General features: G+C 38.8%; 1 protein-coding gene across 4 annotated transcripts in view; it reads left to right on the plus strand.

Annotated features, from left to right (window-relative positions):
• LOC149259613 (nuclear transcription factor Y subunit A-7-like) overlaps nt 1-17,198 on the plus strand; it is a 72,471-nt gene that overhangs the window by 4,386 nt on the left and 50,887 nt on the right. The window lies entirely within an intron of this gene.

Raw genomic sequence — 17,198 nt, forward strand, 5'->3', positions numbered from 1 at the left:
ATTAATTGTCCAATAATATTACACTTGTTTACATACATGCATCCAAGCTTGGTCATCAAGGATGCCATTGATTCAATCCATGTAAATTCCATTTTTAATAGCATATATTTTTTTTCCTATTTATGTGTGGACTGCAGATAGTTTTAAGTCTCTGCTCATTTGATCTCATGGAGGAAGAATAATACATCTGGAAGTGGGAACTTTGCTTGCATGCAGGGGAGCAAGCTGAAACCCCTAGATTTGCTTTAATACCAAAGTGATTTGGAACTATGTTCCATATGTGTCATGCACCTTTCCATTGTAGCTCTCTTAGCAGATTCTTTGAAATTTTCTTTGAGTCAGTGGTCTCTAGACACAACTTTTCCATACAAGGGCCTTTGCTTCTAGCTTAAGGGTTTCACATGGTGTTTTAACTTTTTAGAGATTGCACTTCTTTATCCACTAAATCTCTCAAAAGAACTAGCAACAGATTAGATGAAGAAAATAAACAATAGCATAACATAGACTATACCAAAAGAAATAATACTAGTGCAACACACAGACTTAGGATGCTACACCAAAGTCATTTGTAAAAATGCTATTATTTCAAATTATGTAATACAAAGAACCCCAATTTTACACGTGTGTAAAGCCGTAAACTTTGGCAGCAAATGGCTATCTGTTTTTACAAGTACCCAATAAATAAATTCTGCTATTAGAACCTTAGTGACTGTCAACATTGGAAGGCCAAATGACATAATAGATCCTATTTATACAAACAAATTCTGATCTAGTTATTGATGTTGGAAGGACAAAAATCATAATTCTTTGGCATGATGATAGTGATCTCCCAATGGCATTCATTGGACTTTTCCATCTACCAATTAACTTGCATACACAATCTAACACTAATGGAATGTAAAATGTGCACACAAATTCTCAAATCAGACATAATTCTTTTAATTGGAGAAAGTCCTCGCGAGGAATAACAGCTCCAGATTTTTAAAACTTGAATAACAACTATTACAATCAGTTTGAGTTTCTCTACTTAGATTCTATTTTGCTACTATTTCAATTTTCTTTCTTAGTGAATGCTTTGATACTCTCTTCTACCTTTGAACTCTAAGACATGCTTTAAAAATGTTCCGAACTCTTATCTTATGTCCAAACCTTTTGAATTTCTGATCAAAGCTCATTCTCCAAGGGCTTCTTAGTAGTTAGGCTCGACCTCTCAATGGGCAAGAAGTTGCATGTCATTTCAGTTATCATAAATTGCTCTCTTGGCAACTGCCCAATTAGCTATTCTGTACTTGTCTGCCACTTTGATTCCCAATGATGTAGATTGTTTTCGACTTTGCTTGGTTGTGGTGTAGTGGTGTTCCACACACTTGTATCCATCATTAGTTTCATCCTAAAAGTTCTTATTGGCACTATGTTAGATGACTTCCTCGACTTTGTCAGTTTTTAGGTTTGTTGATTGCCATCCATCAACCTTTGTCAAATTTTGGATTCCATCGAGTATTTTTGACTTTGTCATAGACTTGCAATTATGTTGGCTTTAGCTTGAATTTGATCCTTTACAGATCATACCTCCCCACTTAGGAGGCTTTTTGTGGTGCAAAATCGTGGTGACTTTGAGGTTTGGGAATCTCTCATAGATTTGTTTCTTTGTAAACCACTTGGCATTACCCCACGCTTGCGCTTTTAATCCAACCTACAATAGTTCATGTGATTTTTTCTGGGTTTCATGACCCTTCTTCTACAAGATGGTGTCTTCTAGCAACCTTCCTTGTTGGTCCATTGCTAAGTTAGTCATTGTTGGCAATAATGGTTTTGTCCAACCCTCATTACGCATTCATGGTTCAAAAAGTTTTATCTTGTCAACATTAATGACATAATAAATACCCATATAGATAGGAAGATCAAGGTCAAAAACATGTTAGCTATTCGCTATATGATCTTGAAAGGTCCATGTTAATTGAAGTTAGAGATGGAAGCGTTTTGCTAAATTTAGAAGTGCAATATATATGGCAGAAGAACCCGCATGTGAAGCTAAGGTGCAATCTTACTTTCTCTTAGTGTTGACTTAGGAAAATTCTGTAATTTTCCTTTAGTGAAAAATAGTAAATCGAACTCAACATGCATGGAGATTTTATCTTAGTTCGACTTCAGTTCAGTGAGGTAGTTTGACTTGAGTTCAAGAGGCTAGTTTGCTTGAGTTCAAGATGTCAGTGAGACTTGAATTTAGTGAGGTGGTTCAACTTGGGTTTAAGGAGCCAGTTCGCATGACTTTAAAAGTAATTTGATTCTATATAGACAAGGACACAAACTTGGTGAAACATATGATTATGCATTAGCAAGAATTTGTGTGTTTTGAGCTCAGGAAAATAGTTCCAAATTAAGGCGTGAGGTTAGGGAGAGCCAGAGCGCATCACTTGAGGAGGCTGAGATAGCTTGTGCAAGGAGGCAGTTCTGTCTGTATAGTTGTTACAACCAATGTTGCACGAAGCGGGGACATTTTTTGGAAGCGTCATTTCCCAAAAATCTAGGAAGCTAAGTGTCTACTATATATATATTTAAATATTTTGTTGCATTTATATTAAAAACATCCAAAATACCAATTAGTTGTAGAAGACATGAAAACATGCATGTTTTTAATTAGTTATTCGAGCATGCATATTAAATTTTAGTTGTAGAAGATATGGCATCCATGATTCCATTGTACATCAATGATTAATTATTTGAGCATCAACCATCTAGATTCTAGTAGCTACAAACATACATCAATTTTTTAAGCATAACATAAAACATAAAACATTTAGAAGATTAAATCATCAAACATTCAAGTAACTTATCTAGCAAGTGAGCAACTATCAACATGAGTCATGTCCAAAATTCAAATAATAATGTTTACAAAATAGGCCACTTGGCCACCACCAAGACTCAAGTACACAGTATTCCACCTTATTTCCTTTTGCACCAAATCAGACGATAAGCGTTCCCAATACGGCAATTTCTCACTTCCATTCACCGAACTTTGATAGCTATGCCAGCTCTTGGGAAGACTCAAAAGGGCTAGGCTTACCTATTCTTCTTCAGGGAGAGTAACACCGACCCCACCAAGTTGATCTCGACACTGTGTAAACTTGCTCAGATACTGCGAAATTGTGTCATTCTTCTACATCTTGATACTTAAAAATTTATCCTTAAGCGTAAGCTTCCTGTGGTCACCATTATTCTCGAACAATTCTGTCAGTGCTTTCTACATTGCGAATGGAGTTTCTTTTTCGTGGAGATTTGAAACAATGTGATCTTGTACTCCGTCCAAGATTATTCTCCTCGCCTTGGCTACATATTTCTTCCACTGAGCAAGGTTCTGGACATCAGATGCTTTTGGTTTTGCAACATTTGACTTGATGTATTCTAGCAATCCAATGTCATCCAATATCGCCTCCATGCGATCCTTCCATGCAACAAAATTAGAGGTGCCTTCCAAGGCATACTCTAGCCTTAGTCCATTGAAGGCCATCTTCTCAGCTCTGAAGAAATCTTGCTGCATTGAGCTCCAAAATCGAACCTCTTGAGAACAACTTCGATTTCTTGCTCTAATGTGTATCTTGCTTTGATACCATGTAGAAATTATGATGTAGATTCGCAACTTCTCATGAAGTTTTAATCCAAATCACAAGACACAAAATTAATGTACTGCTCTGCGAAAATTAATTCACAATCTAGAACAAAAATTTTAGACATGCAATAAGAAATAACACACATGCAACAAGTATTTTTCCCGGGGAAAGCAAATTGCTAAAAACCCCAATGCCTGCTTGCATTAAATCAAAAGAATAGAGATGTATTACAATTGCTTTGCTCAACTAAGCACACCCTACAAGTGAATAACCTATCTCTTTGCTCACTAAAAGGCTCTGACCCAGACTTAGTCAAATTTTGCCTCTGCTTGAGCTCCTATTTCCTTTCGCTGTTCCTTGAGAAATTAGGCCCCTATTATTTAGGAAATTCCTCAAATTGATTGTGCAATTCCTTTAGGTTGATCATCTGACTGCATGCAACACCTGTACACTCAATACTAGTCTACAACTGATGTTACACTGCCTTGGAATCTCCACCAAGCCTGGGGAACTCGAATTCTCTGCATGCACTAGCTATTTTGGGTTGATTTATCAGTTAACTAGATGATCACTGAGTTTGATTGAAGTCCCACTGCTTAACTGACCTTCCACTAGTTCCTCCAAAAGTTGGAACTAGTTTAATTGAAAACAACCTGAGATAACTGACCTTGATTGCTACAAATTAGCAATCACACATGCTAAACTGAACTCTAACTCCTCCAACTCGAATTTACTGAGTAAACTGGGTGACACAAGCCATGTCACACAAGTTAACATCATCCAAGTTGTCTGTTGATGTGGAAATTCGGATTTTATCAATTTAATCAATGTAAAATCAAATTGATATTTTCTTGCTGCATTTTTCAACAACAACCACAAAGGTACACATGGTACATGGCACTTATGATTGAAGTGATGGACTCGCAGAACATGGTGGGAAAAAATAGGTCTTCAGATTCGTAGAAGAAAGTAGGGAAGTTTTCTAGTTCAGAGGTAGCAACGATAGCAATAGAGAACGTGGTAGTGTTTGAGACAGATCATGATGGACGAGGTTCTTCCAGAAGCAACTTCCTTGCTAAGAGGGGGTGTTGAAACTAGTAGCGAGAAAGGTCCTTTTTTGACTTGTGCTTCAGTCAAAGAAACCAAGAAGCAGTTTTCCTTAACATGCACAAGTTCCTAAAATTTAGGACGAATTCCTAAAAATCAGGACAAATTCCTATAAGTTAGGATAGTTCATGAAGCAGTTTGATTGATATGCAGGAGTGGAAGGTTCAACTTGTTGTCTTCTAGTGCGAGTTATCTTTGGAAAAAGACAAATGAGTGAGTCTCAAGTTCTAAATTGAGATGGGCGAGTTGCATGAGTAAGTTAGACTAAGTTAACTCATTAATCACTAGTTTGAGTTCCAAAAATATAGCTTGCCAGATTTAGCCTATTCAAAAAGCTTATAAGGAGGACGAAGGCACATACTTGTTTCATTGTTTTGTGAGTACAAGGTTGTGAGACAAGACAATAGAGTTGACAGGTTTGTGAGTGATCAGGAATTGATCGAAGACAAACAATAAGGTATTACAGACTCATGTGCATGGATGTGCCTATGTTATTTTATGCAACGGATCGATAAGATTTCGAAATACACAGACACTGAAGTAGTTAGAGAAAATACAACAGGCAAAACATATAAACACAACAAGTTTAATAAGGAGTTCACCCAATACTCTTGGGCTACGTCTCATGGTCCAGCCTTCAATGGTGGCCTCTCTGTTATGTTTTCAAAGCAGAGTTTTTACAATAGTGAGCTCAATTTGAGTCTCACTCAACAGATGGATATTAGCAAGACTGTACTTGGATTCCCCAAGTGTCTGGAGTACACAGACTCTCTTTACTGATTCTCGACCTCCTATGGGTCACAAGGGTATGAGTCCAATCTGAGACTCAATACATGACAGGTATTTATAGAGGAGTTCGCTTGAACCTCTCAAGCCTTCTTTGGAGTACACAGACTCTCTGCTCTCTCTGTCTCTGTCTCGATGTTGCCTTTTGCTTCTGCATGTTAGCTCGATTTCTTCTCTCTGTTCTCTGCTCTCAGCTTTCTGCTTCTAACTTACTTGCTAACTGCTTTCTTCTTTCTCTGTCAGCTTGTGGCTTTAAAGCCAATCTGCTTTTTTTGACTGTTCGTTTCCGCTTCTCGGCTTTCTAGTTCCCCTGCCTCTGTCCATTTGAATTCCTCTGTTTTTGCGTCATCATCACTGTATAACGCCTCATAGAGAGGTGGCCACCTGTTTCATAACGAACTGAGTGTCAGTTCTCTTGGACGTTTTCGAACGACTGTTTTTACCGTTAACTCCAAGAATGCCCGCGAACACGATCTTCTGCCAACGCATCGTCCACGTCGGACTTCAAATCTTATACAACTCTGCCTGTTTACCCCGTTGAATCCGGTCATCCATCGGATTGTGTCTCCGCCATCGATCTGGAGCCTCCAGATCCTACGGTTATCGTCCATATCGAGTGGATAAGTAGCATGACATTTACCCGTCTGATGTGAGCGGTTTTCTCTCTCTTCTGCCGAACGCGTGGCACCCATTGTGTTGCATCGGGCGGGACTCGGGTGAAACCGCTTACCACTCGAAGTCTTTCTGATATTTTGCCGGTTTATGTGGGACCCCGCCTCTGACGGAATCGGTGCAATATCCGTTACATTTTATAACTTTTTGGGTCCGGTTGCTCGAGGCTTTTCCTTCTTCGAGGGGTTTGCCCGGTTGTCGCTAATCACATATCAGAAACTGCCCCCGTTTCTTGAAATGACCTCTCGTTCTGCTAATTTGTGACAGCGCGCGTTACCATGGGCTGACGGTCTGCACGCTTGATCGAGGGTCTTCGTTGCTCTGCGCTGATCACGAGGATATCTCTGATAAGCTCGATCTTTATAAGACTTTGAAACTTTGGCATGAATTTTACAGAGTTCATGAAAACTTAGAGAGTGTTCTAGGATCCAATTCGGATCACGACCTTCCCACTGAAAAAGCTTTTGGACCACCAAAAGTTGGTTTTTAAGCATCAATCAAGTGAGGGTACAAATTCCTCGCTTGCCCAATTTCTATCCATTTCGCATTGCTTGGTTTTGAACCTTTGAGTCCAATCCTGAGGTACTCAACATCCCCTTTGTGCGTAGTTCTCACCTTCCTGTCCAGAACTGTATCTTCTTGCAATTCATTGAGATATTCAGGTAACAGATCATCAATAGAAGGCAACTGACTCTGCTCTTCGGGATCTTCAATCAATGAAGGTTCAAATAGTCTCAAGCTTTCTGCATTAACAACTGAATAGATGTGCATGTAAGCTGGCAAATCAAGGCGAAAAGCATTCTCACCAATTTTTTCAAGTATCTTGAAAGGTCCATACCTTATTAGCTTCAACTTCTTACCTTCACCTTGCATTCTGTCCTTGCTGATATACAGCCAGACTTGATCACCAACTTGGAAATTATGCTCAATTCGATGCTTATCATGCCTTGCCTTGTATTTGGCTTGGCTCTTTTCCAATTGTTCCTGTATTGCCTGGTGAATCTCTTGGATTTGTTCAATGAACTTGGTTGCCTTGTCCACATCACTGTGTCCATCAACTGCTATGTCTTTACCGAAGACAAAATCCAAGGGAGACCTTGGTGTGAAACCAAAACAGGCCTCGAAAGGAGATCTCTGTGTAGAAGAATGTTTAGCACGGTTGTAAGCATGTTGCACATAACATAAATGTTCATCCCAAAGCCTGAGATGCTTACTGCAATAGCCTATGAGCAACTAGATCACTATCCTTTTGACTACTTCTGTTTGGCCATCTGTTTGTGGATGAAAGGCTGTGCTCTTCTTCAGTCTGGTGTCCATCAATTCCCACAGACTCGACCAAAATTTTCCAACCAATCAGGAATCTCGATTAGATACAATGGAAGTGGGTAATCCAAAATGAACCCATACATGCTGAAAGAACAACTTTGTTGTTTGTTCAGCTGTAATCTGTTTGTTACAAGGTATTAAAATACACATTTTGTTGAACCTATCCACAATAACATATAAATAGTCATGACCTTTTCTAGATTTAGGTAGTCCCCCAACAAAGTCCATGGAAACACTTTCCCAAGGATGAGAAGGAACTGGTAGTGGAGTGTACAAGCCTAGTTTTCTATTGCTGGGCTTGCTTTTAGCACACATAATACATCCTCTTACATATTTAGAAACCGTCTCATTCATTTTTGGCCAATAACAAAATCTTTGCAGCTGTGCAACTGTTTTACTTACACCAAAGTGACCTGATATTAGAGAAGTGTGTGCTTCTCGAATTATCTTTACTCTTTCAGTTTGTGGAATGCATAACTTTCCAAAATGATACAAGAGTTGGTCCTTAACATGATAATCCAATTCTTCTACTTGTTTGCCGCGACTTAAAGTTGCATATACATCTTTAAAATCTATATCTTGAGCATACTATTCAATGTAGCTTTCATGCAATACTGAATTATGCTCAAGTATAGTAGATGCATTTATGATTGGTTTGGACAACATATCTGCAACTTTATTGTGTATGCCCTTTTTATATCTGATGACAAGATGAAATTGTTGTAGAAAACCCATCCACCTATAGTGTCTTGATTGCTGCAACTTAGTTTGGGAGTGTAAATATTGAAGTGGTTGATGATCAGTATGTATAACTGTCTCTTTGCCCATTAAATAATGTTTCCACTTTTTCACACTCTGTACTAATGCATACAATTCTTTATCATATGTGGGATAATTAACTACTGCAGAATTAAATGTCTCGGAATGATAACATATGGGTTTACCGTGTTGCATCAACACTGCTCCCATGGCATAGTCACTGGTATCTGTTTCAATTTCAAATGGTCTTTGAAGATCGGGCAGTGCTAGTACTGGTGCTGTACTAATCTTTTCTTTTAAGGTGTCGAAGGCTTTCCGCTGTTTGCCTCCCCACTGAAACACCTTGTTCAATCCGGTTAAAGCATGTAAGGGAGCTGCAATCAAGGAAAAGTTAGCAATAAACTTTCTCCAATACTGTGCCGCTCCTAAGAAGCTTCTAACTTCTGTAGCAGATTTGGGTTTAGGCCAGTTTACAATGACTGCAACCTTAGAGGGATCTATCTTCAATTCACCACTCCTTACAATATGACCCCTCCATGTTTTACTAAATATAAGAATGTCATCTAAATATACAATGACAAAATCATCAATAAAAGGCCCAAGTACATCATTCATTACTCTCATAAAAGTAGCAGGAGCATTGGTTAAGCCAAAAGGCATAACTAACCACTCATACAATCCCTGTTTTGTTTTGAAAGCAGTCTTCCATGCATCTTGCTCTGCAACTCTGACCTGATGGTAGCCACTATGCAAGTCCAACTTGGAAAAATAAACAACTTCTTTTAACTGATCTAATAGATCATCTATGCGAGGAAGGGGATAACAATTTTTGATCGTTATATTATTTAGTGCTCGGTAATCAATGCATATTCTCCATGAGCCATCTTTCTTTCTCACCAAGACAATAGGAGACCTACATGGTGATGTGCTAGGTCTTATGAACCCTTTCTCGAGCAGCTCCTGTCCCTGCTTCTTGATTTCTGCATTCTCTAAAGCGGACAACCTGTACATTTTGATGTTAGGCAATGGAGCATCTTGCTGCAAATTAATATCATGTACTATTTCCTTTTGGGGTGGCAGACTTTTAGGTTCTTGAAATAGTATATCATATTCTGAAACAAATTTTTCTAAATCAGCTTGCTGTTTAGCATTACAACCCTCAAATATATTGGTTTATTTAGGTTTCTTTTCCTTTACAACCATTAATAAAAATTGTTTGCATGAATTTACAATTATTTTCATCTGCCCTGAGTTTATGAGAGTATAATTATTCTTGAGTTTATGAGCTCTTACAATATATTCGATTCCATTTTTAACGAGTTGATACTTGTTTTCAGCTCTATAGAAAATAACTTTCCTATCATACAAGTAAGGACTTCCTAAAACAATTCCACATATATCCAAAGGAACTATGTTTAACTCAACCTCATCTACAAATGCTGACCCAAAAGAAAACTTAAGTTTACATTGTCTAGTCACTTGTAGCTTTGCTTTATCACATAACCAACCTAGTGGATATGGCTTCTTGTGAGGTGTGGTTAGTAATCCAAACTTCTTTACAATTGCTTCAGAGATTAAATTTACTTGTGAGCCACTATCAAACAAAGTATCAATCTTTTGATGCTTGGAAATAACTTGAATATGAAAAAGCTCATGTCTTTTCCTCTCATTTTCTTCATTATCAGTAGATTGTGCAGAATTACTAGTAGATGCTTCAGAATTTTTACCTTTTATATCTGTGGCCGTAATTGTTGTTTCATCTCCTGAGTCTGACCCCAAATCCTTTTGAATAGCTGCAACAGTCTTCTTCTTTTTGCCATCGAACTTCTTGGGTCTCAGCTTCGGATGCAGAATCCAACAATGTTCATCATCATGTCCATCCTTCTTGCAGTGAGTGCACGAAGGCTTGGTCTTTTGTACAACATTTGTCTTCCTCTCTTTCCATTTCTGTTCTCTTTTCCTTGCTTTTGCTTGCAGTGGGTTTTGATGATCCCCCAACTTCTGGGTTCACATTCTTGCCTCTAGCCTCTAGATGTGTAGCCTGAACAGATACCTCATCTATGCTAGTGGGATTAAACAAGAGAATGGTGTGCTTTAAATTGCTGTGTAGACCACCTATATACTTCAGCAGAGTTTCAAGTGAGTCTAAAGAAATTCTTAGAATCAAAGATCTCTTTCTAAATTCTTGAGTGTAACCTTGTACACTTTGCCCTTTTAATTGGAGAAGAGTTTGCTAGCTCATCATGGCTTGCTACATATAAGCTAGTGGATAGAATTGCTTTTTAATTGCAGAAACAAATTCACTCAAGACAGAAAGAATTTTACCATGCTTCTTCATGTCAGCTTGTGTCCTGCCTTCCCACCATGCCAAGGCAGTGCCTCCAAGGCATAGGCTGGCCAGCTGAATCTTACTTTTGTCTGAATCAATGCTCTGCATCCTGCAATACACATCAATCTGTCTAATCCAATTATCCAGCTTCTCTGCATTCAACTCTCCATCATATATCTACAAATTAAATTTAACATCTAATTTAATCAAAGATGTTTTTATTTTCTGGGCTATTAGGAGGTGTGGGAAGCTTTTCTTCTTTCCCTTTTCCTTTAGAAATGTCATGGAAGAGAGATTCTTCTACTCCTTTATCTTGTTTGGAGTTTGCTAAATCTTCATCTCTACCTTTCTTAAATTCTCTATACATTTCCTCCAACATGGCTCTCATGGTCATGAAACTATCCATGAACTGGGAGTCTGATTCCAAGGGACTTTCTTCTGACATTTTCCTCTTAGGGTAGACTCTTCCAATTTCTGGGTTAGCTTCAACCAACTCTCCTTCTCCTAATTTGAGCTTTGTCATAGTTAATATTCAACAACAAAATCCAACACAAGCTTGTCTAACCTTAACAACCTAGAGCTTTGATACCACTTGAATCAGAATTGATCGAAGACAAACAATAAGGTATTACAGACTCATGTGCATGGATGTGCCTATGTTATTTTATGCAACAGATCGATCAAATTGTGAAATACATAGATACTCAAGCAGTTAGAGAAAACACAACAGGGAAAACATATAAACACAACAAGTTTAATAAGGAGTTCACCCAATACTTCTGGGCTACGTCTCCCAGTCCAGCCTTTAATGGTAGCCTCTCTATTATGTTTTCAAAGCAAAGTTTTTACAATAGTGAGCTCAATTTGAGTCTCACTCAACAGATAGATATCAGCAAGACTATACTTGGATTCCCCAAGTCTCTGGAGTACACAAAATCTCTTTACTGATTCTCGACCTCCTATGGGTCACAAGGGTATGAGTCTAATCTGAGACTCAATACATGACAGGTATTTATAAAGGAGTTCGCTTGAACCTCTCAAGCCTTCTCTGGAGTACACAGACTCTCTACTCTCTCTGTCTCTGTCTCTGTCTCGATGCTGCCTTTTGCTTTTGTAGGTCAGCTCGATTTCTTCTCTCTGTTCTTTGCTCTCAGCTTTCCGCTTCTAACTTACTTGCTAACTGCTTTCTTCTTTCTTTGTCAGCTTGTGGCTTTAAAGCCAATCTGCTTTTTTTGACTGTTCGTTTTCGCTTCCCGGCTTTCTGGTTCCCCTGCCTCTGTTCGTTTGAATTCCTCTATTTCTGCGTCATCATCACTGTATAACGCCTCACAGGGAGGTGGCCACCTGTTTCATAACGAACTGAGTGTCAGTTCTCTTCGACGTTTTCGAACGACTATTTTAATCATTAACTCCAAGAATGCCCGCGAACACGATCTTCTGCCAACGCATCGTCCACGTCGGACTTCAAATCTTATACAACTCTGCCTGTTTACCCCGTCGAATCTGGTCATCCATTGGATTGTGTCTCCGCCATCGATCTGGAGCCTCTAGATCCTACGGTTATCGTCCATATTGGGCGGATAAGTAGCATGACATTTACCCGTCCGATGTGAGCAGGTTTCTCTCTCTTCCGCCGGACGCGTGGCACTCATTGTGTGGCATCGGGCAGGACTCGGGTGAAACCGCTGACCGCTCGAAGGCCTTCCGATATTCTGCCGGTTTATGTGGGACCCCACCTTTGACGGAATCGGCGCGATATTCGTTACATTTTATAACTTTTCGGGTCCGATTGCTCGGGGCTTTTCCTTCTTCTAGGGGTTTGCCCGGCGATATGCGATTAGCGACTCGCATATCAGAAACTGCCCCCGTTTCTTGAAATGACCTCTCGTTCTGCTAATTCGTGACAACGCGCGTTACCATGGGCTGACGGTCTGCGCACTTGACTGAGGGTCCTCGTTGCTCTGTGCTAATCACAAATTGCAACTGTTACGAGGATATCTTTGATAAGCTCGATCTTTATAAGACTTTGAAACTTTGGCATGAATTTTACAGAGTTCATGAAAACTTAGAGAGTGTTCTAGGATCCAATTCGGATCAGTGAGGGATTGCGCCAGTTTTGGTGTGAGCTAGTAGAGCTAGGAAGAGCGTGAAGAAGAGACCTATATGCGGAGTTTTGGTAGAGAAATTGCTTGTTGTTGTGTGCTAGGAAATAGGAGGAAATTTCCAGGCTAGCATAAGGATATAGGAGCTGAGATAGGGGTTTCTTGCAAACAGGTTTCAGCTAAGTATTAACATTGAGAAAAACCAGTTCTCTGGTGAAACATTTGCCTTGTAATAAATTCTATTTTCTCAAACCTTGTCAATAAAATTCTCAATCAAGTAGAGGGTTTTCCCAGTTAGGTTGCTTAGAAAAACTGTGTTGTTGAATTGTGTGATTGCGTATTTATTTATGTTCTTATTCAGCTCCAAAATAAGTAGAGAAATTCTGTGTCTATATGAAAATAAATTAGTTTCAGATTGCTCATATTAGTAGTTGTAGAATTTCGTGGAATTTCTACATTAAGTGATGCCGAAGAGCATGTCAAGAGTCCCAGGAGCACAATTTGGAAGATCAATCCTCTGAAGAAGTTTTCAAACTATATGACACTAATAAGTAGCATCATTGAATAAGTAACAAACAATAGGTTTGGAGGAATGCCATGGTGGAGGATGATGTGTGGAACATTGTGCCAAGGTTGAAGGGAAAGCCAGTCCTAGGTTGTTCTTTAAGAAGTTCCTTTCTCGTCAAGAGGGAGCGTTGATGTTTGTAGCATCAAAGAGGAACTTCTGCATAGGTCTAGTGTTGAACGTGTGGAAGTTGTCCAAAAGGGTTCCTTTCTATTTTGTAATTCACTATAATTAAGGTTAATTATTGTTAATTTTAGATAACGATGCTATGTTCTATGCTTTAGAGCAATTTACTTCAATTTTTCTTATTAGCCCAATATCAATTTCCAGATTAGAAATCACATTAACATTGATAGTAAATGCAGATAGAACCAGTGTTACTTGGGAGCGGGAGCGACATTTTGAAAAGCTCCCTATTTGGGAGCGAATCCCGGAGCGTTTTATATATATATATATATATATATATATATATATATATATATTGATACATATATGTCAACAAAAACATGTAGAATGATGAATTAGATATAAAAAAACATAAAATAACATAGATTGAACCATATAACAACAATCATCTAGAAGTTATAATCTTCATCAACCATGTCCACAAGTTAGTAACATACAACATATTGAGTTATGATTCATCAATCTTAAAGTTTCAAGCTTTCAAAATTCAATATATAACATTTATCATCATTGATCACCAAAGTTGTACTTGTAAGCTAAGTGTAACCATTACAACAAATAATATCTAACATAAAATGAAACAACTTTCAACTTTCATGAAGCATCATATTCATAATTCATTACTACTGAGTTATAATTGCCAACTTCAAACTTAAATTGTCATATATTGTTTAAAAAAATATCATAATAAATATGAAAGAGTTAATTGTTATAAAAACTACTAGAAACTAGAAAAGACAAGTAAATCTATTATCTATTGCTTATGCTTGGGCCTCTTGCCACAATGAGAAATGTCTAATTTTTTAGTCTTGTTGGAAAATCAGGATCTTTATCATTAATATCACCCTCTAAGCATTAATATCCAGAGGTATCTTTGTCATTACCTCTGTATCTGTATAGGGATCTTTGTCATTAATATCACTCTCTAAGCATTAACATAAGATTAAAAGAAGCATAGCATGTCAAGTCAAGATTTTGTTTGAGTGATGCGTACATTTTTAGGAGGGTCATGATAGAGGAGTTCGATAACCAATGTCACTAACATCAAGGTACATAGACGGATTGGTGCTCTTGATTAAATACGAGTTCCATACCCTAATACATGACAAAATTCAATGGAAACAATGCAATTTTGAAAAACTGATAAGTCTGCTGGATTTTGAATGAAATCTAAAATTTTACTTTTTGCATATGAAATCCAATGAGGTCGGGAGGGCGCTCCCTAAAAAAAAATCGCTCCCTGCCTTTTTGGGAGAGTTTTGCCTTTTTTGCAATTATTTTTTTTGCAATGATGTTCCAAATGCAATTGTTTTTCAAAGAAACAAATAAGTTTTTAGTGGGGCAGCTTAATGATCAAGTCTATGGCCCTAGTATTGATATGCGATTCATGGTAATGTTAAATTCTTAAAGTAAAAGGATGAAAATGAAGATTAAAGAGAATTTCACTTTTACTTTAAGAATTTAACATTACCATGAATCGCATATCAATACTAGGGCCATAGACTTGATCATTAAGTTGCCCCACTAAAAACTTATTTGTTTTTTTGAAAAACAATTGCATTTGGAACATCATTGCAAAAAAGGCAAAACGCTCCCAAAAATGCTCCCAAAAAGGCAGAGAGCAATTTTTTTTAGGGAGCGCGCTCCCGAAATCGCTCCTTTTTCGGGAGCGCGCTCTCGACCCGCTCCCGAGTCGCTCCCGCTCGGAGCGCGGATTGGGAGCGGGATCGAGGGGAGGGGGGAGGCGCTCCCCCGCAACTATGCATAGAACATAAACAATAAGCAGAAGACAAGCCAATACAAGAGGACACAATATTTGGCGGATGCTAGGAACCCCAATGGTGGGGAAAACCCTTTTGTCAAATCTTCTTATTATTCTTCAAAAGTTGAACAGAGAGAGTATACATCATACGAAATTTACTTTCTCAATCACTGTAAAACAGTTTAGTCAAACAACATTCAGCAAGATGCCCTAATTAGAAAGTCAACGCTGGTCAAACCAGTAGAAAATTTCCTCCAAATAAGCTCATTCAAACCCGGTCAACTTGGTCTCCAAAGACAGTCTGAATTAGCCCAAAACAGTCCTAAAATTCTCGGTCAAACTTGGTTAATGCAAAGTCAACACTGCGGTCAATGTTGGTCAAACAGTTGCAAATTCCTCAATTTCTGTGCTAGGGGATGCAGCCTAAGGAAATTGAATTTCCTGCCTGAAAAATGCAGTCAAAGGAGGGAGCTTGACCCTCGGTCAACACTGGTCAACATTCTTGTAATTTGCCCAAAATAGATCTGTAATTTTTGGCTTGAAATTTTAGTCAACCCAAGTCAACGCATGAAGAAGAAGATGCTCCTGTTTGTTGTACTAACCAGTGAGAATAAGAGAGAAAGATGTGTTGATGGTGTCCAAATGAGGAAAATGCCTCTTTTATTTATACACAATGTTGAGGGTGAAGAGACACGTCTATTGGGCTTCATGAGCCTACATTAGACTTCTGGCCGACCTTGACAATTTGTCCATAGAAGAAATAAATTCATAATTCCATTTCTACTTGTCAGAATGAGATGATCTTTAGATCAATCTTGCACCTCTCGGAAAGAGGAATCCAATAAAAATATCATCTCCATCATATGAGCTGTCCAAGGTGGAGTTTGGCCCTAGTTGCCAAATTTAACACTCCCTCTCAACTAGGGAGAAATCCACCTGCCAAACCATCTGTCAATTTGTACCATCTCTGACATCCCTGCTTTGCTTTGCTGAACCATGAAGAAATAATGAAGAAGAAATGATCGAGAGTGTATCATACCACTCTCCATTGATCCCAGATCAATATAAAACATCCTAGAATAGGGAATACGGTAGTACACGATGCGTCCATCGGTAGTACTATGGTCCCTATCCTCATTTCCCAACTAATTGGTTAGATGAGAGGTACTTCCCATGAGTCCCGGACTGCATGGGTAGGATGTATCGATAGGAGAAGGTAAAACACTCATCCTGCTCATATGCCATAGTAGAAGGTGAACCACTCATCCTATGCATATATCAACTATCATGGGGTATCACAGGGGAAGGTGAACCACTCACCCTATACACAACGCACCACTAGGGGAAGGTGAACCACTCACCCTTTGGTTGCTCATAGCTCCAAGAAGTACCCCAAGCCCCCCAGAGCTCCTAGAGCTCAATATCCAACTCAAAAGGGACCCTCATAAGAGGGTCTTTCCACAACTCCAAGTCGTTCACGGAAGGTTAAGAATTGGATCTTCACCAGGGGCTTCATAAAGATATCTGTGACCTGTTCATCAGTCCAAATGTGATGGATCCTTATTGCTCCCCATTGTACCATATCTCGGATAAAGTGGTACCTGATATCAATATTCTTGGAGTGGTCATGAAACATGGGATTCTCAAAAAGACGAATCCCACTTTGGTTGTCGCAGTAGATCACAGTGGTATCCAACACATGCCCAAACAACTCACTAAAGAGCTTCCTCAACCAAACAACTTCACAGGAGGCCATACTTGCAGCAATATATTCGGCCTCGGCGGTGCTCAAAGCAACCGATTTCTGCTTCTTGCTCATCCAGGATATCGAAGCAAAACCTAATGAAAAGCAACATCCCGATGTGCTCTTACGATCCACCACACTGCCAGCCCAATCAACATCATAATAACCATGGAGCCTCAAATTCCCGGCAGTGTATCTTAGCCAATAGGTGATTGTGCCCTGGAGATATCTTAAGAGATTCTTGGCAGCAAT

This window comes from Pinus tabuliformis, chromosome 6, assembly GCF_031772625.1.
Source record: "Pinus tabuliformis cultivar Carrire ecotype Pingquan chromosome 6, CPIR1, whole genome shotgun sequence".
Lineage (NCBI taxonomy): Eukaryota > Viridiplantae > Streptophyta > Pinopsida > Pinales > Pinaceae > Pinus > Pinus tabuliformis.